Genomic DNA, 16,410 nt, shown 5'->3' with positions numbered 1-16,410 from the left:
ATCAAGACTAAAACCCAGGTGTTCCTTCTTAACTCTCTGCTTTGTGGCTGCCATGAGGTGAGCAGCTGCCTTTCAAACTGTCCTTGTATCCTACTGTTCTGCTTCACCTCTGGCCCAGGGCCATGGAGCTGGCTGCCTATGAACTGACACCTCTGAGACATTAAATGTTCTGCATCACTTTATCCCCAGAGCAATGCAGTCAGCCAAACATGGACTGAGATCTCTGGAAAATGCAACGCTAGGCAACAGGAATAACACTGCACACCTTCAATATGGTATAGAGAGAAGGATGTGTATGTGCTTTGGTCAGGATGAGAGGGAACTCCTCCCAAACAAAATATACATATTTTACCTGAAATAATACCAGAGTCAGGCACCATTACTGGCTCAAGGATCCTGTGGGACAGTTGCAGGGACCACTGTAATGGTTCTCTAAATTGATAGTATGGTGGAAAGTATAGAGGAAAAATTGACTAGAGCTATTTGGGGGCAACTGATGGTGGTTTGACTCTGGCTGGCTACAGTCATGTCCAGTAGAACTGTGGAGATATTTTTGGAGCCAAGTAGAAGGACTTCCTAAGTAACCCAAAGGAAAGCAGCCTCAGAATGACCCTCTGGAGAGTGAGGATAACTGTATGCTGGGTGTGGGAGAAGAAGCAGCACAGAGTCGGGAGAAGCCTGAGCTCAGACCAATTGGGGGTGGGGGTCTCTTCACACTGGAGCCTTCCTTTGACCAACTGTCTTGGCTCAAGTCCTTTCTGCGTCAAGCGTTCCAGCCACACAAAGGCTAAACTCCAGTTCAGCCTTTGGTCCAAGGAGGAGCTGGCTTCTCAGCCAAGCTGCTCTGTGCTGACTAGCATTGGACTAGTGTGGACTTCTGCCTAGTGACGAGCCAAAGGTGCCCTCAATGGGCAGTCTTTTGACCAAGTGCGGTTGCAGGCCACGCTACAGGGCTCTCTTGGGCTGTCAGACTCCCCTCCGCCTTGCCCGTGAGGCTCCCTCTCCTCACAGGGACCACCCCGCTGCACCTGCCTCTCCCCTCAGCCCTGCCAGCAGGAGTTTCTTCTAGGATCCCCGACCTCAGGGGCCTCCTGCTGCTGGCAGGGACAGAGGCCTGCTCCTCTGTCGGGGGATCCTGCTGCCGGTGTTCTGGGGGTCCTTCCGCAAAAAAAAGTGCTATCCTGGAAGAACTCGCAGATGTTCGGACCCTAAACAGCAGTAAGGATCCCCCCTCCTGGGCGCAGACCACTCCTCCTGTCTTTAGTTCCTCAGCTCATCCACCAAGCTGAGGGGCCCATGACAGCTGCTCGATGCCCTATTGGTGCATCTAAGGATGCTGAGCTCAGGGCCCAGAAACAGCTCGAAGAAGGCAAGATCCACCAGGAGGAGGAGGAGGTGAAGGAGGTGAAGGAGGAGGTGAAGGAGGAGGAGGGGGAGGAGGAGGGGGAGGAGGAGAAGGAGGAGGAGGGGGAGGAGGAGAAGCTGGAGAAAGAGGAGGAGGGGAAGGAGGAGAAGCTGGAGGAGGAGGAGGAGGAGGAGGAGGAGGAGGAGGAGGAGGAGTACGACACTCAGGGAGACCTCAGTGCCCTAGAGCCCAGTTCGTGGCCCACAGAGAGAAACAGTATTCCAGAGAGGGCCCAGGTGTCTCCCAAGAACTTGACATATGGGAGCCCTGTCACCTGTAGCTCCCACTGCCCTGCTCAAGGAGTGCTTGTCCTGCTTAAAGCTGAGGGCTGCTTAACACTGGACAAGTGGGCCCAGGAGCTTGTAGGTGAACTGGATCCGCCCACCTCTCCAGCCTCCCAAGCATCCATCCAGGGAGAGCAGGGCCTAAAGCCAAACCTGTGTTCTATCCCAGAGTTGGCCCTCACTAACTGCTGCTTCCAGGAGGCCAAATAAAAGAAAACAGCTCATGCCAGTGGCCCTGCCATCACTGATTGCCTGGCATCAGGATGGGCTGCCCCCACCTGCAAAGTGGCCACTTTTATGTACAAAAGGCACCCTGAGGAGGATTCAGAGTGCCAAAAGTAACAAAGTGGAGCCTGAGGCGGAAGTCTCACAGGGCAGAAGAGAGGATCTGGAGTACTGCACCACCACTGTCCATTCATCCTCCCCACCTGCAGGCCCTTCCTGGAATGCAGGCCCCCTCCCCCCACCCACTGACCCCTTTCCCATAGCAACCATCCTTGCTAGCAGGCAGTTGGAATTCCAGCCTGCTGGGCCCCTGAACCTACTCATTCCTCCACCTTCCCCCTCATGTAATAAAGATGAGGGAAAAATCCCAACTTCCATTCCTCTGCCTCTTCCCACTAAACCTCCTTCTCCCTTCAGCCCCAGTCCCCAAGTTGGAGTTACCCCTAATGTGTTTCACCCAACCACACAACTGTCAAGACCTGTGATACCTCCCAGTTCCCACCTCCCCACACCTCATACCCAGGTCCCTTTCCCTTCCAATCCTACCTCTTCCAGAACTGAATCCCCAACCCCCATGTGTATTGATTCTCCTCCTTTCTTCTTTTTATCCTCCTCCTCCTCCTCTCCCTCCTTACCCTCTCCCTATTCCCTCTCCTCCTCCATCTCCTTTTCCTCCTCCTCCTCCTCTTCTTCCTCCTCCTCCTCCTCTTCTTCCTCCTCCTCCTCCTCCTCTTCTTCCTCCTCCTCCTCATGTTCCCTTTCCTTTGGCTGCTCCTCCTGCTGCCCCTCTTCCTTCTTCTCCTCATTCCTTCCTAAGACCCACTCCTGTCCCTTCCACCCACAACCCCAATACCCAGGGCCAACACTCCGCCCCTCCAACCCTCATTGCCATGTCATCGGCTCACCTTTCCCAGAATCCCGCTGTGCTGCCTGAAGACAAGGCCATGGACACTACCGCCCCTTTCATTGTGGTCATTTTCAAATCTTTTGTGTCCAGTGACAGCTCTGGCCCACAATGCAGTGTCCATGGCCATAGGCATCATAGGCAGCCAGCAAAGGGACCAGTCCTCCCCGGCCCCCCAACCCTTCAGTTCTCCCAACCCAACCCCAATATGTCCCATTCTATTGTCCCACCATCCACCCCTCAGCCTGCATCTGGGAACCCTCCTGGACAGCAAAGAGCCCTTCTTCCCAATGCCCCCATGGTTACCATGCTGCCAGTGAAGGACCACTCACCGTCCTCCATCCTGGCACAGAGGGCATCTGCACCACCAACCTCCCAGGCTGCCAGTGAAGAGGCCATGGATACGACCCCTCCTTCAAAGGCTGTCATGTTCTAGTCACCTCCTGCCTGCCAAGTTCTTAGACTGACACAATTTGGTAAGCATGGCAGACACGTCGACAGCTATTTGTATATTGTAGGCCTGGTACCACATATTTTGGATCTGATTTCTGCTTGCAATGTCTTCCCAATGTTGCTTTTGAGGTAAAATGTGCTTTGCAAATGTTGGCTTTAGACATAATAGCTGAAGATGTTATCACCATTGAAGCAGCACATATGTGTACATGCGCACACGCACACACACACACACACACACACACACACACACACACACACAGAGAAATGCCACAGTCTTTGTCTCTAAATTTCAGAAGTAAGCAAATTGAAAATTTTCTACAACTATAAAGGAGACTAAATAGATGTGATAAGTGTATAAACTGTGGGAGCCTGGACTTAAATCAAGCATGGATTAAGACAACAGGCAACTACCAAATTAGGCTATAGACTAGAGGAGAGTATTATGTCAATGTTAGTTTCCTGAATGTAGGAATATTCCAGGGTTATGGGAGAGGATGTGCTATCCTAGACAATTCATAGCAGAGTAAAGGCATTAAGTGTCCAGGGGTATGAGACACAAATACACTTCTCAAACTGCTTAGAAAGGTTAATTAGGGAAAGAGGCAAGATAAAGTACATGTGGCAAAATGTGAAAAGTCTGTGACCTCTTCTAGAAATTCAAAATAACTCTCATGTCCAGGCAATTTCAGTGGTCTTCCCTCCCCCACTATGAAGAAAAGTTTGGCATTCATTTTCAAATACCCTGACTTCAATAATTCACATGCATAGATGAATATTTCAACTATTATAATATAGACCTGTCTCCGCCATTAATGATATGTTAAAATCTTTAAAAGCTGTTGCTCAACAAGATTGATTCAATAAGATTGGTTAGATCAATTAGGAAAGGCCTTATAAAAATTCTCTTAACAGTCTTATGGAATTCTTAAGTTTGAAAATCCTTCAGAATGAAAAGAAAACATCTAAAATGACTATAAAGCGTAAATCACAGTGGATTGGAACTGATGTAAGAACGAGTGCATGTTGTGTTTACGTAGAAAGCAGAATTGGGCTTTACAGGAGGAAACGTGACCAGGCCAGAAACAGGGCAGCAATGAAGTTATGTAAGTTGTCAACAGTTTGATAGCACCATGACTTTGACCATGAAACTGTTCCATGATGTGTGTCCTCATGAGAACCCTGAGGTGCTGGTTTCCATGACTCTGTACACTATGCTTTGCTTTGCTTCACATTCTCTATATTGAAGAAGCTGGAGTAGAGCAGCTTTGTATTTCTCAAAAACATTACATTTATCTGTCATCTCATCCCCCTAATATTTCAGGTTGCTTAAAAGATAACAAAATACTATTTGATAACACATGTTAAAGGAGGAGAAAATGCAAAACTAGAGGTAGAAACATAAACAAGGAGTAGAAAGAGGCCACTCTGTAAATGCTTGCCATAATGCCATTGACCTTGTTCTGAATAAACTTGGGGTCAATTGAAGGTATTTTTTGTTTGATTACTTTTCAGGTTTTATTTTATTTTTATTCTAATTTTTATACATGACAGCAGAATGCATTACAGCTCATATCACACATATATAGAGAGCACATTTTTTCATATCTCTGGTTGTATACAAAGTATATCCACACCATTCGTGTTTTCATACATGTACTTAGGGTAATGATATCCATCTCGTTATGCCATCTTTTTTACTCTTAGGCTCCCTCTCTTCCCCTCCCACCCCTCTGCCCAATCTTGAGTTCATCTAATCCTCCCATGCTCCCCCTCCAAATTCCACTATGAATCAGCCTCCTTATATCAGAGAATATATTTTGCATTTGGTTTTGGGGGATTTTCTAACTTCACTTACCATTATATTCTCCAACTCCACCCATTCACCTGAAAATGCCATGATTTTGTTCTCTTTTGTTGTTGAGTAGTATTCCATTGTGTACATATACCATATTTTCTTTATCTATTCATCTACTGACAGGCATTTGAGTTGGTTCCACAGTTTAGCTATTGTGAATTCTGCTACTAGAAACAGCAGAATTCACAATAGCTGTTGTGGCTCTGTCCCTATAGTATGATGCTTTTAAGTCCTTTGGGCATAGACCAAGGAGTGGGAGAGCTGGATCAAATGGTGATTTCATTCCCATTTTCCCAAGGATTCTCCATATTGCTTTCCATATTGGCTACACCAATTGGGAGTCCCATGAACAATGTATGAATGTGCCTTTTTCCCCACATCCTTGCCAACACCTATTGTTGTTTGTATTCTTAATAGCTGCCATTCTGATTGGAGTGAGATGAGATCTTAGAGTAGTTTTGATTTGCATTTCTCTAATTGGTAAAGATGTAGAGCTTTTTAAAATACATGTGTTGATTGATTGTATATCATCTTCTGAGAGGTGTCTCCTCAGTTCCTTAGCCCATTTGTTGATTGGGCTATTTGGTTTTGTGGTGTTTAGTTTTTTGGGTTCTCTATATATCCTAGAGTTTAGGGCTCTATCTGATGTGTGACTGTTAAAAATTTGATCCCAAAATGGAGGTTCTCTATTCACCTTGCTGATTGTTTCCTTTGCTGAGAATATTTTTAGTTTAATCCATCCCTTTTATTTGATTTTAATTGTTCCACTATAAGTGTCTTATGAGGGAAGCTGGGGCTTAATCCAACATGATGGAGAATTCTGCCTACTTTTTCTTCTAGTAGATACAGTCTCTGTTTAATTTTGATCCACTTTGCATTGAGTTTTCTTCATGGTGAGAGATAGGGGTTCAATGTCATTTTGTGGCATATGGATTTCCAATTTTCACAGCACCATTTGTCAAAGAGGCTATCTTTTCTCCAATGTTCATTTTTGGTGCCTTGGTCTCATATAAGATAGCTGTAATTATGTGGGTTACTCCCTGTGTCTTTTATTCTGTACCATTGATGTATGAGGCGATTTTGATGCCAATGCCATGCTGTTTGGGTCACTATTGCTCTGTAGTATAGTTCAAGGTCCTCAGCCTGCCTTCTCTCATTCATGCTCCCTGAGGGCAGAATATGTAGGTCACTGCAGTGCAGTCCCAGTAGAGATCAGAGCTGTGAGGGGGTGTCAGTGATGCAGCATGCAGCAGGGACAACAGACACCATGCAATAGGGCCCATGGAGCATGTCCCTGTACTGGTCCATAGTGGAAATAACCCATATCAGTGCCAGGTCAGAACTTTGTCTTTTTCATTTATCTTAGTTGGCAAACACAGGGATGCTGAACTCTCTTTGCTTTTGGATATAGAGTGACACAAGATTCCAGCAAAAAAGCAAAAACAAACCATCACTTGTGAAAGGACACATTTTATTCAAAATATTTCCATTAGTCTGGCCTCCTATAGTTTCACTCAAGGGACCATTCTTATTGCTCTCAGCATGGTTTCAATGGGCTTTTTGCAATACAGGACAAATCATATTTGAACAGGACACTATAAAGTGTTAAAGTGTTCAATATGAGGTGTCCCACACAAGCTCCTGTGTGAGACAATGCAAGAAATATTTAAGGTGAAAAGATAGAGTTACAGGAGCTTTAATGCATGCATAGGATTAAATGAGAGACCAGTATAAGCTGGTAGGTATTGGCTAGAAGAAGTAGTTCCATGTGAACGTGCATGGGGGTTTCCATTTTGTGCCTGGTGAATTGCCGCCTCTGTGCTTCCAAGTGGCCATGCCTGAGCTGCTTTCTTAAACAACACTCTTCTGACAGGATGTTTGGCCTCATATTGTGCCCAGAGTTAGGAACACAGCTGACTATGAATTACCTTTGAATCCAAGAAAGATAAATTTTTCCTCCTCTAATTATTCTAGTCATCTCTTTCATACAGACAAAAAAAGCCACCTAGAATAGAAATAGGTGTCAACAGGTGAGTTGTTTGCAGTGACTTGCCTAAATATTTCGTTCAGAAACTTGTGGGGACTTTGATAATTGGGATAGATACTTTGAATAGTTTAGAGATGTATGCTGGAAAAGATTTGAACATTGTTAATGAACTTATGTGATTCTGGTGGAAGCTCTAAACAACAATGCTGATAGGATTGTTGCTAGGAAATACTGTGCTCATGAGTTTGCACAGGAGGAGGATTCTGCTGGAAAAGGGAGTAGAAGACATTTATGTTACATTCTGGCAAAGATGTTGTCTACTTTATGCTTATGTCCTATCACATTCCTGTGGCTAAATTTAGAGGTGATATACTCATTACTCTGATGGAGGAAATGTCAAGGAAGCACAGCATTCAAGCAATGATATCGATGTTTCTAGCAGCTTTTATTCATGTTTACTGGGAGAATGTGGAGCACAAGGAAGAGTGTAAGCTTGCATTTTGGTCAGAAAAGGGGGAGTAATTCTGGGCCTCAGAAATTGTGGTTGTTAATGCATTACAGTCACCAAAGAGATTCTAAAAAATTACACAGACACAGTAGAGAAGTGGCTTAAGGTCATTTCAGGAATTGGCCAGATTCACAAATCATGTTCACAAGGTATGAATATACAAATTCCATTGAGAAGAGAAACTACTAGGAAGTTTGTTCTCCATGCTCACTCAGCCACACAAAACTCGCCCCTTCCATGTTCCTCAGAGGCTTGGCTACTGCTTGAGATGGGGGCAGACAGTGGCTTCAAGCATGTGGTGCTGGTTCTGCAGGAATGCAGAATCCTGGAGTTAGATGGTCATAAAGGCTTCCATAGGATTGCAAAGGTCGGCCAGGAAGGTCAAAGTGTAACAAAGTGAGAATTCATGTAAGTAGGCCCTGAGAGGGTCATGTGTGTAGTTGTGGAAGGAAGTTAAATCTTCAGTAGTGACCCCTGGGACTAAGAGATGGTGGCAATGTGGACTATATGTCAGGAGATTTCTGGCTAAGGATACAGTTAGCCTATGTGAGAGGACATGGGTCAAGGCTGCCCAAGTCCTTTGGAGCCCACTGTCCACAACATGTGCCCAGATGCTGAGCATGGGGAAAGAGGTGTTGTTAGCCCAGCTACATTTAGGTTTTGATCATAGCCAGCTTTACTTTCTGCGTGTCTATTTCTCCCTTTGGAATGCAAATACCTACTCTGTGCCACTGTACCTTAGTTATACATGAGTTGATTTTGATTCCTACAAGGTCTGAAAACCAAAAGTCTAATTTGAGTCCCAGAAGAGACTCTGAACTTGCAGTTTGGAGCAGTGCTAAAACTATTTAGATTTGGGCATCTACTGTAAATATACTGCACACATTTTCCAGGGTGAGATGTTAATAGCTTTGGGGGATCATGGGTGGCATGTAAAATTTTGGAGTTCAGTGTACCTCAAAAGCTGAAGTGAGTCAATGTGGGAATAATCAGAGGTGAAATGATCACATTATGAGTTTGGATTTATTCATGGATTATGGCACCATTGGGTGGATTCATAATTTGGAAGAAGTGCTGCATTGGTTGGTAAATGGAGAATGTGCGTGTCTGGAAGAAGGAGGTCCCTGCGGGCATGTACTTGGAGTTTATATTTTGCCACTTGGTCCTCCTTTCTTTCTGCTTCATAGAAGCTATGGGTTTAGAGGCTTCTTGCAAACTACCCTTCTTCCATGATAGTTTTTCTCACATCATGACCAGAGCAATGGAGCTGGCTTCCCATAGGCTGAGACCTCTGAAACTCAAAATTTCTGCATCAACATGGGTCAGAGCAGAGCAGACAGCCTAACATAGACAAGGAGATCTCTGAGAAAGGTTGTCCTTGGCAACAGCAGGAATACACCTATCTACAACCATGCAGCAAACTCAATGCAAACTCAATGCAAAGTGGATCACAGCCAGTGCAATATGGCAAGGAAAACAAGTGACAAGGCCCAAAGGAGCTTAAAAAGAGAATACAAAATTTTTGTTTCAGATGATATAATTTATGGGTTTAGAAATCCAAAGGAGTCCAAATAGTCAGAATTAGTAAATAAATATTGCAAGAATAATATAAAACAAATAATAAAATTCAATATGTTTTGGCGTATCAGAAACAAAATATGCAGAACAAAAATACTAAATTGATGTATTTTCTGATAGCATCAAATAAACAAATACCTAGAAATTAATGTAATGAAAGATGTATATGACCTTTATGATAGTGCAACACAAAGCACAGGTGGTAAAATGTTAACTGTTTATGATGAGATAAAATTTTTATGGAAATCTCAACATTACCACATTTTATTTTCTTTCATGAACACATTAGATTAGAAATACAAAAACCCAAACCAAAGCGGGTCCTTCACAGACAGTTTGAAAATAATTATGATTTTTTTTTTTTTAGAAAAGTCCTACTTACAAAAGGAAACATCCATATTTGTTAATATAAAAATGACAGTTTTTCTTTTATTAATAAATAGATTTAATGTAATTTAAATTAAAATTCCAAGAGCATATTTGAGTGTGTAGAAATTCAGACCTGAGTCTGAAGGTCATGTGGAATTGCAGACCCCAGGGAAGAGCCTAGGCAGGGGGAAGCCGCAGCGGCCTCCCTGCACCACGGAGGCGCAGCTCTTTATCAAAGGCTGTACAGGACATGGCTGCCAGCTTGGACAGATGCAGTAGGACCACACTGAGCTTCCCCAGACAAGCCCACACCTGTGCAACCACCTGACTACAGCAAAAGACACACCGCACACGCAGAGTGGGAGCAAACGGCGTAGTCTAGTAGCAGCCCTAAGTGGCTCCTGTGGTGCGTCCCTCCACATGCAAATGGCAGCCAAAGAGGGATGTTAGCATTCATATCCCAGGTTAACAATGCATTGGTACCCAGAACCTAGAAGGACATCTTCATGGGCTCTGAGTAACTAAAACCTTATACTTGGTGCTAAAATCGTGAAGCATGAAGGACAGAGAAGAGCCACGTTGGACCGCTTCCCGGCTAAGAGCATCCATTCCCAAGAAGACGCAGTCATGCAGTGGAAGACACACACACAGTGAGGCAGGAAAGAGTGGAATCCACGTGGCACATGTGCCCAGGTCCTAGGTGGAGTGTGTGCGAGTCAGTCAGAGGTACAGGCGGCTCAGAAGGCCCTCAACCTGGGACCTTTCATGAAAGCCAACATCCAAATGGTCAAACTCACACGGGGGTCTGCTGCACTCCGTTGGTCATCAGAGGGATGAAATGACACCATCATTCATGTGCACCAGGAGGTCCAAATGTGGATGATGGGCAGGAGCAGGCCTTGACCTAGCCGCGGAGTGGATGAGGCTCATGCTGTGCTTGTGAGCGTGTACTGGGAACAGCCTGTTTGGGAGAATCTTTGCTGAAGTTCTCCACAGCTCAACAAGCCCACATCTTACACAAGCAATTTCATCCCTCCGTTGGCACCTGCACATGTAGATTCTTCAAAAGACACATCAAAATCTTGTACCAGCATTATTCACTATGTTGGAGCTAGAAATATCCCAGATGTCCATGAATAATGGAAAGGAAACATCACGCTCCATGTATTGAACAATGAAGTGCTCGGAGCAGTAGAGTCCTCACCTACGATGCCCGAAGCACCGCAGCTGCATGCTGGCATGAAACCTCAGGGCACGAAGGACAGAGGCAGAACTCCCACGGAGTGGGCAGCAGTGGGCTTCCCCAGGATGCAGGGACCCGCATCGTCCTGACCTCAGTGCTGACTCCTGCAGGAGGGCGTCCACCTGGTGGAGGGTCACGCACCAGTGCATCTAGGTTCCACTCCCCCTTCTGTGTGGGTGCCAGACTTCAAAAGTTCATGGACAAGTTAACCCCTCTTTATGTCAGAAAGCATTTCCTAAATTCAGGAGATAACTAGGCATCTTTACCAAACAATAATGTTTATTAAACAACAACAACAAAAAACCTAGAAATACCCAGAAAAAAAATGAATCTAAGGTGGAGCAGCTTAGAAACAGTCCCTTGAAGTAAGAAAAAAATGAGATATAAAAGTCAGCTGCCAACACTTCTGTTCAGTGTTATATTGAAAATACCAACCATCACAAAAACAATGAAAAACAATTAAAAAAATAGAGATGCAGGATTTCAATGGATATGCTAAAATTACCATTATTTGTAGAGTCAATAATTGTTTATAAAAAAACTCAATTTAATACATGGAAGAACTTTTAGAAATGATAGAAGGGTTTAGCAAGGAACATTAGATAAAAATTCAAAAAATCTGAGTTGAAAGATTCAAGCATTGATATTTGTTTATTAGTGGTCATCAACGTGCCCCACTCATAAGATGTTAGCAATAAGGAAAGCTATGTTAAAATCACAATTTTTCTATAAATTTTAAAACTGCTGGGGCTGGGGATATGGCTGAAGTGGTAGCGCGCTCTCCTGGAATGCATGCAGCCCGGGTTCGATCCTCAGCACCACATACAAAGATGTTGTGCCCGCCGATAACTAAAAAATAAATAATAAAATTCTATCTCTCTCTCTACCTCTCTCTCTTTAAAAAAAAAACTGCTTTCAAATAAAGGCTTATTTTTTAAAATGCCATCTTTGTGGATAAGAAGATCTACCAGCATAAAGCTGTCAATCATTCCTAGTGTGATATGATCTTTAGATTCAAATCACTTTCCCCAAATACCTAAAAAAAGATTCATACAGAAAAGTAAAGGTATAGGAAATCCAGGATGATTCTGAATGAGATGGACAAGGAAAGGAAACAGACTTGTTTTCCTCCACTTTTACAGAAAGTCCTAATATTCTGGTAAGGGGTCACGGGGGTGGGGGGGAGGGAACATAAGATATGGATCCCAGAAGCAAACTCATGATATAAATGAAGCTTCAGATTATGATAGGAGGAGCACCTTAATAAATAGGAGAAAATGGGGCTGTTAGTAAGCAGAATGGAAAATAAAATGAACCCCTACCTCACTCCATAGACACAACCAGCTCCAAATGTATTTATTTAATGATGGCAAAAACAAAACTGCCAATCTTCTCATGGAAAAAAATAACGGAGTTTCTTTTGGAATTCAGAATAGGGAAAGATTTATTCAATGCACTAATAAAAACTAGAAATAAATAGATTAGTGTATTTAATTTGTTTTTATTTAAATGTTGTATCCAGGCAAACGCATACAGGGCCAGAAGATGTAGAAGAGACCTCAGGCTTGTTAGTAAATGGGTCCCTTTCTACACACATTTGATTGACAAGTTTGCTAAATAACAACTGGAGGATGGGAGTGCCCAGGGTGCTCTCTTTGTTTCGGGTGGGAGAGAAAATTGTGGATCCCCCGTGAGAGCAGCTAGCATTAGCTTTTGGAGGTGACTATTCAGACGCTCTCTGGCCCTCAGGTCTGTGTGCACATTCCAGGAGGGGCTCACAGGCCTACAGCAGCCGTGGTGTCCAGGGGTGTCGTGTGAGTCCCCAGCTTGCCCTGTGAAGCCCAGGACGCTCTGCCTCTACCTCAGTTCTTCAGATTGCCCTGCAGGGTCTCAGCCTTGGCGACCTCTGGGGGTCCAGGTGTGCTCCTGTTCGCGATCCAAATACAGCACTTCTGTTCTGCTGGGCTGACATTCCAGGGTCCTGGTCCAAATGACAAAATGCAGGTTGAGCTACTTGTACCTGCAGCACAGGACATAGGGCCTGCTCACAGGGTGAAGGCTAAGGTCACACACAGGCAGGGTCTTCCTGACTGGGTGGGATCCTCCTGGCCACCATGTGGCAAAAGGTTTTCACACAACTCGGGAAAGAAAGGACACGGGTAAAATGAGAGCAGGCAATGGCAGGGTCCCCATTGACAAGGGACCAAAACAAGGACACAAAAGAACTGGAGGTGCCAGGCCCTGATGGGAGGCCCAGTCCTTGAAAATCACCTCGGAACGTGGAAGGGGTGCAGGATGGTCTGAGAGGGAGGAGCAGTGGAGTAGAATCCAGAAGCACCATGTATCTCCCCACATTGATAGTCCTCCATCAGGGAGGCTTTTGATCAATGGAAACATTTGCACAGCAATGAACGCGGGAGTTAATCCTGGAACCAATGAAGACTGCTGCTCCTGAGGACTGCGTTTTATAGAAGTCGGTGCCTCGTGATGTTGGTCTCACCGTGGGCAGCGTTCTTTGTAAAGTAGGACCCTCACGTCCATTTTCCTCCCAACAATTCGTAAGACGCAGCGTGTACTTGATTTCTATAGCTTTAAGCATTTGTGTTTCAGTTGAGGGGCATCTATATTTGTCAGTTTCATTAGAAATATATGATTGAGTTGCATGTTTTTTTTATCAGATTGTTGACCCTTCAAACTGAACGTCTGCCGTTGGGCCTTTCTTAAAGTAAGCAGGTTGACCCTCCATGTCGGCAGGCTCTGTCCAGGATGCCCACCACCTAAGCTGGGACCCTTACCACCTCAAGTGTGCCGCTCACAGCCTGCGCACACCCTCCCAGGGAGTGTCAGTCACCTCTGGACTCAGCAAGCGTCCGTGCGGAATAGGAAGTTGTCACAGGGCACTGTCACATGGCACTGCCACAGGGACTAGGCAGTTTGCACATGTTCAGGACAGACTTTTTTTTTCTCAAATGATTTGGACCCTCAGTTGGTTGTCTCAACAGGAAGGACCCACAGCACTCTGTATCCTCAGGGTTGTCACTGCCATCTTCCCGGTGTCCCCCTGTAGCCACCTGGCCTGTGGCTGAGCCTTCCCCAGGCCAGTACACTTGCCTTGGCCTCCTCCATGCCTGGCATGTGTCCTCTTCCAGATCTCCAGCTTCGCTCCCAGAGCCATGGCACTGTGTCTCGGGGAAGCCCTGGTGACACCCCTAAGATTCCATCCCTCCCTCGGTGCCCGCCCCCTGTTGCGTTTGCCTTAACAGAACCGTCCACTGACCTAAGAGCTCATCTCTATTACTCCTTTCCTGCCTTCCTCATAGACCAAGCTCCATAAGGTCAGGGAACCATCAGGTCAGGGTGGCTCCCTCCTGCCCTGCCCTCGGTGACAGAACAGGATCCACACCAAAAGAAACAAGCAAGAATCCTTCACTAAAGGAACCCGAACTACCATAGAATAGTCCAGGGCCGTGGGGAGGAGAGGCACCATGAGTAGAAGAGCCAGGAGCTCAAGCCCCGGAGGAGGGTGAGCAGCAGGGTGCACCAGCCCAGGAGCAGCAGGATGCCTGGAAGGGGTCAGAGGAGGTTGCAGCCTTGCTCCAGGCACCACAGAGCCTGGGCCCTGCAGAGTCCAGGAGAAACTGAAAATCTACCACCTGACACTGCAGACTAGGGAAGTCCTCTATAAAGACTTGGCAAGTAAAGAGCAAGACCAGGAAACCTGTGTTCTCATTAGTGAAAAAGCAAGAGGTGCCCACCCCTGACCTTGAGCAGACATGCGGTGTGGTGGGTGAAGGATACCCTTGAGATGACCTGTCCTGCGGGCTGCAGGAGAAGGTGCGGCATCAGACCTCTACCTGGCCCGGGGTGCGGGCGGCGTAGGCACAGAAAGGAGATGAAGATCAGGCACAGAAAGGAGATGAAGATCTTGAGACATTGTCAAAGATAGCAGTGACTGCCGCGAAGGCTGATTTACACAGCCACAGAGCAAACCGTAAAAGAAAAGGACTCTTCATGGAGTCGTCATAAAAGTGCCGAGTGCAAGCTGCAATCGAACTTACCAGTCGCGGGGCTGATGTCCATAATGCAGAATGAAAACATCTTCTCAATAATCACAGTTAACAGCAGCCCACAGTCAAATAGGTGGGTGAGCATTTCACAGAATGCAGCACAGGAAACTCCCGCTTGTGTTAATGACCTGCCCTAAGAATGAAGAGCAGAATTCATGCTTCAAGCCAAGGAGAGTGAGGGATTTTTTTTTTAAATTCTGACATTTATAGACAAATATGTGAAGCAATTGGACTGCTTAAATATTATTTCTTACAAACATTCTGATAGTGAAAAATGATTTGACTTCATCTGTAAAAACTGAATATATTCATAACCTATGACCCAGCAAATCCATTTCTAACTGTGTACCTTTAAACAATGACAAAAATCAAACACCTGAGATCTGTGTAAACAGCAGGGACACATGTGCAGGATGCTCCCAGCCTGGCATCTACAACAGGGCAGGGCAGGGCCAGGAGGACAGCCCTTGGTGAGCGAGTCATCGCCAGGCAGCAGGGACGAGGCGTGGGGCACAGCCCCTCCACCAGACCACCACCTTCCACCTTCACACTGAGCGACAAAGCCAATGGCAGAGGTGACAGGGGCTGGTGCCTTTGAATAAAGCACAGACAGCCAGTCTGCTGCATGAAGATACAGGCCGACTCAGTAAAGTGGGAAGGGCCAGAGGGGATCCACCAGGTCAGGCCGCCCTGCAGAGGGCAGAAAGAAGCCTCTTAGAAGGTCCCTATGAAGGAGGGAGACCAAGCCCTGGGTCACCACCAGCACTTGACATTTATCATATGTCACATACCGTATGTCATTTGGGGAGGTCAATAAATCCTATTTAAACAGTATAGAAAAGTATTGTTATGGTTTAGATGCGAGTGTCCCCAAACTCACATGAGACCCTGCAAGAAAGTTCAGAAGTGAAATGATCAGATCATGAGTCTTAATCTAATCAGTCTCCTTCTCCGTAAAACAGATAACACAAAAAAATGTGTATGCTGCTTGTATGAGGAACATACTACCATACAGGTGTGTGAGAACACACCAGAATTGAAATGCCCAACGATACCTAAAGAAGAACATTAAACTGATTGCTTTCTCTCCCTCTCCCTCTCCCTCTCCTTCTCTCCCCTCTCCCTCCCTCCCTCCCTCCCTCTCTCTCCCTCCCCCATCTCTCCTCCTCCTCCCTCTTTCTCCTCCTGGTGCCCTGTTCCCAGCCACTCTCCTCCTCCTCCAAACTCTCCTGCAGTAATGCTCTGCTTCCCACCAGGTCCCAAGGAATGGAGTCCTCCATCTAAGAACTAAGACCTCTTAAACTGTGACCCCCAAATAAATGCTTCCTCCTCTAAAGTTGTTCTTTCCAGGTTTTTTGGTCACAGCAGCAAAAAGGCTAAAACAGATAACACAAAAAACACATGCTACTTACACGAGGAACATAATACCATACAGGTGTGTGAGAACCAACTGGAATTGAAATGCCCAACATTACCTGAAGATGAACAATAAACTGTGCTAAGAAACCCCTCTCCCAGAGCTTGGGACA

At 45.6% G+C, this 16,410-nt stretch overlaps 1 long non-coding RNA gene across 1 annotated transcript; it reads right to left on the bottom strand.

Moving 5' to 3' along the window:
- Nucleotides 1-12,295: 12,295 nt before the first annotated feature.
- LOC144373317 (uncharacterized) lies at nt 12,296-13,395 on the bottom strand. Its single transcript, XR_013433045.1, has 2 exons — nt 13,086-13,395; nt 12,296-12,795 (listed from the first exon to the last, which is right to left on the bottom strand). It is a non-coding gene; the product is annotated as an uncharacterized LOC144373317 (long non-coding RNA).
- Nucleotides 13,396-16,410: the final 3,015 nt, after the last annotated feature.

Source organism: Ictidomys tridecemlineatus, unplaced genomic scaffold (assembly GCF_052094955.1).
Source record: "Ictidomys tridecemlineatus isolate mIctTri1 unplaced genomic scaffold, mIctTri1.hap1 Scaffold_350, whole genome shotgun sequence".
Taxonomy (NCBI): domain Eukaryota; kingdom Metazoa; phylum Chordata; class Mammalia; order Rodentia; family Sciuridae; genus Ictidomys; species Ictidomys tridecemlineatus.
The sequence above is the reverse complement of the archived record's forward strand: the minus strand, read 5'-3'. Positions and strand labels throughout refer to the sequence as shown.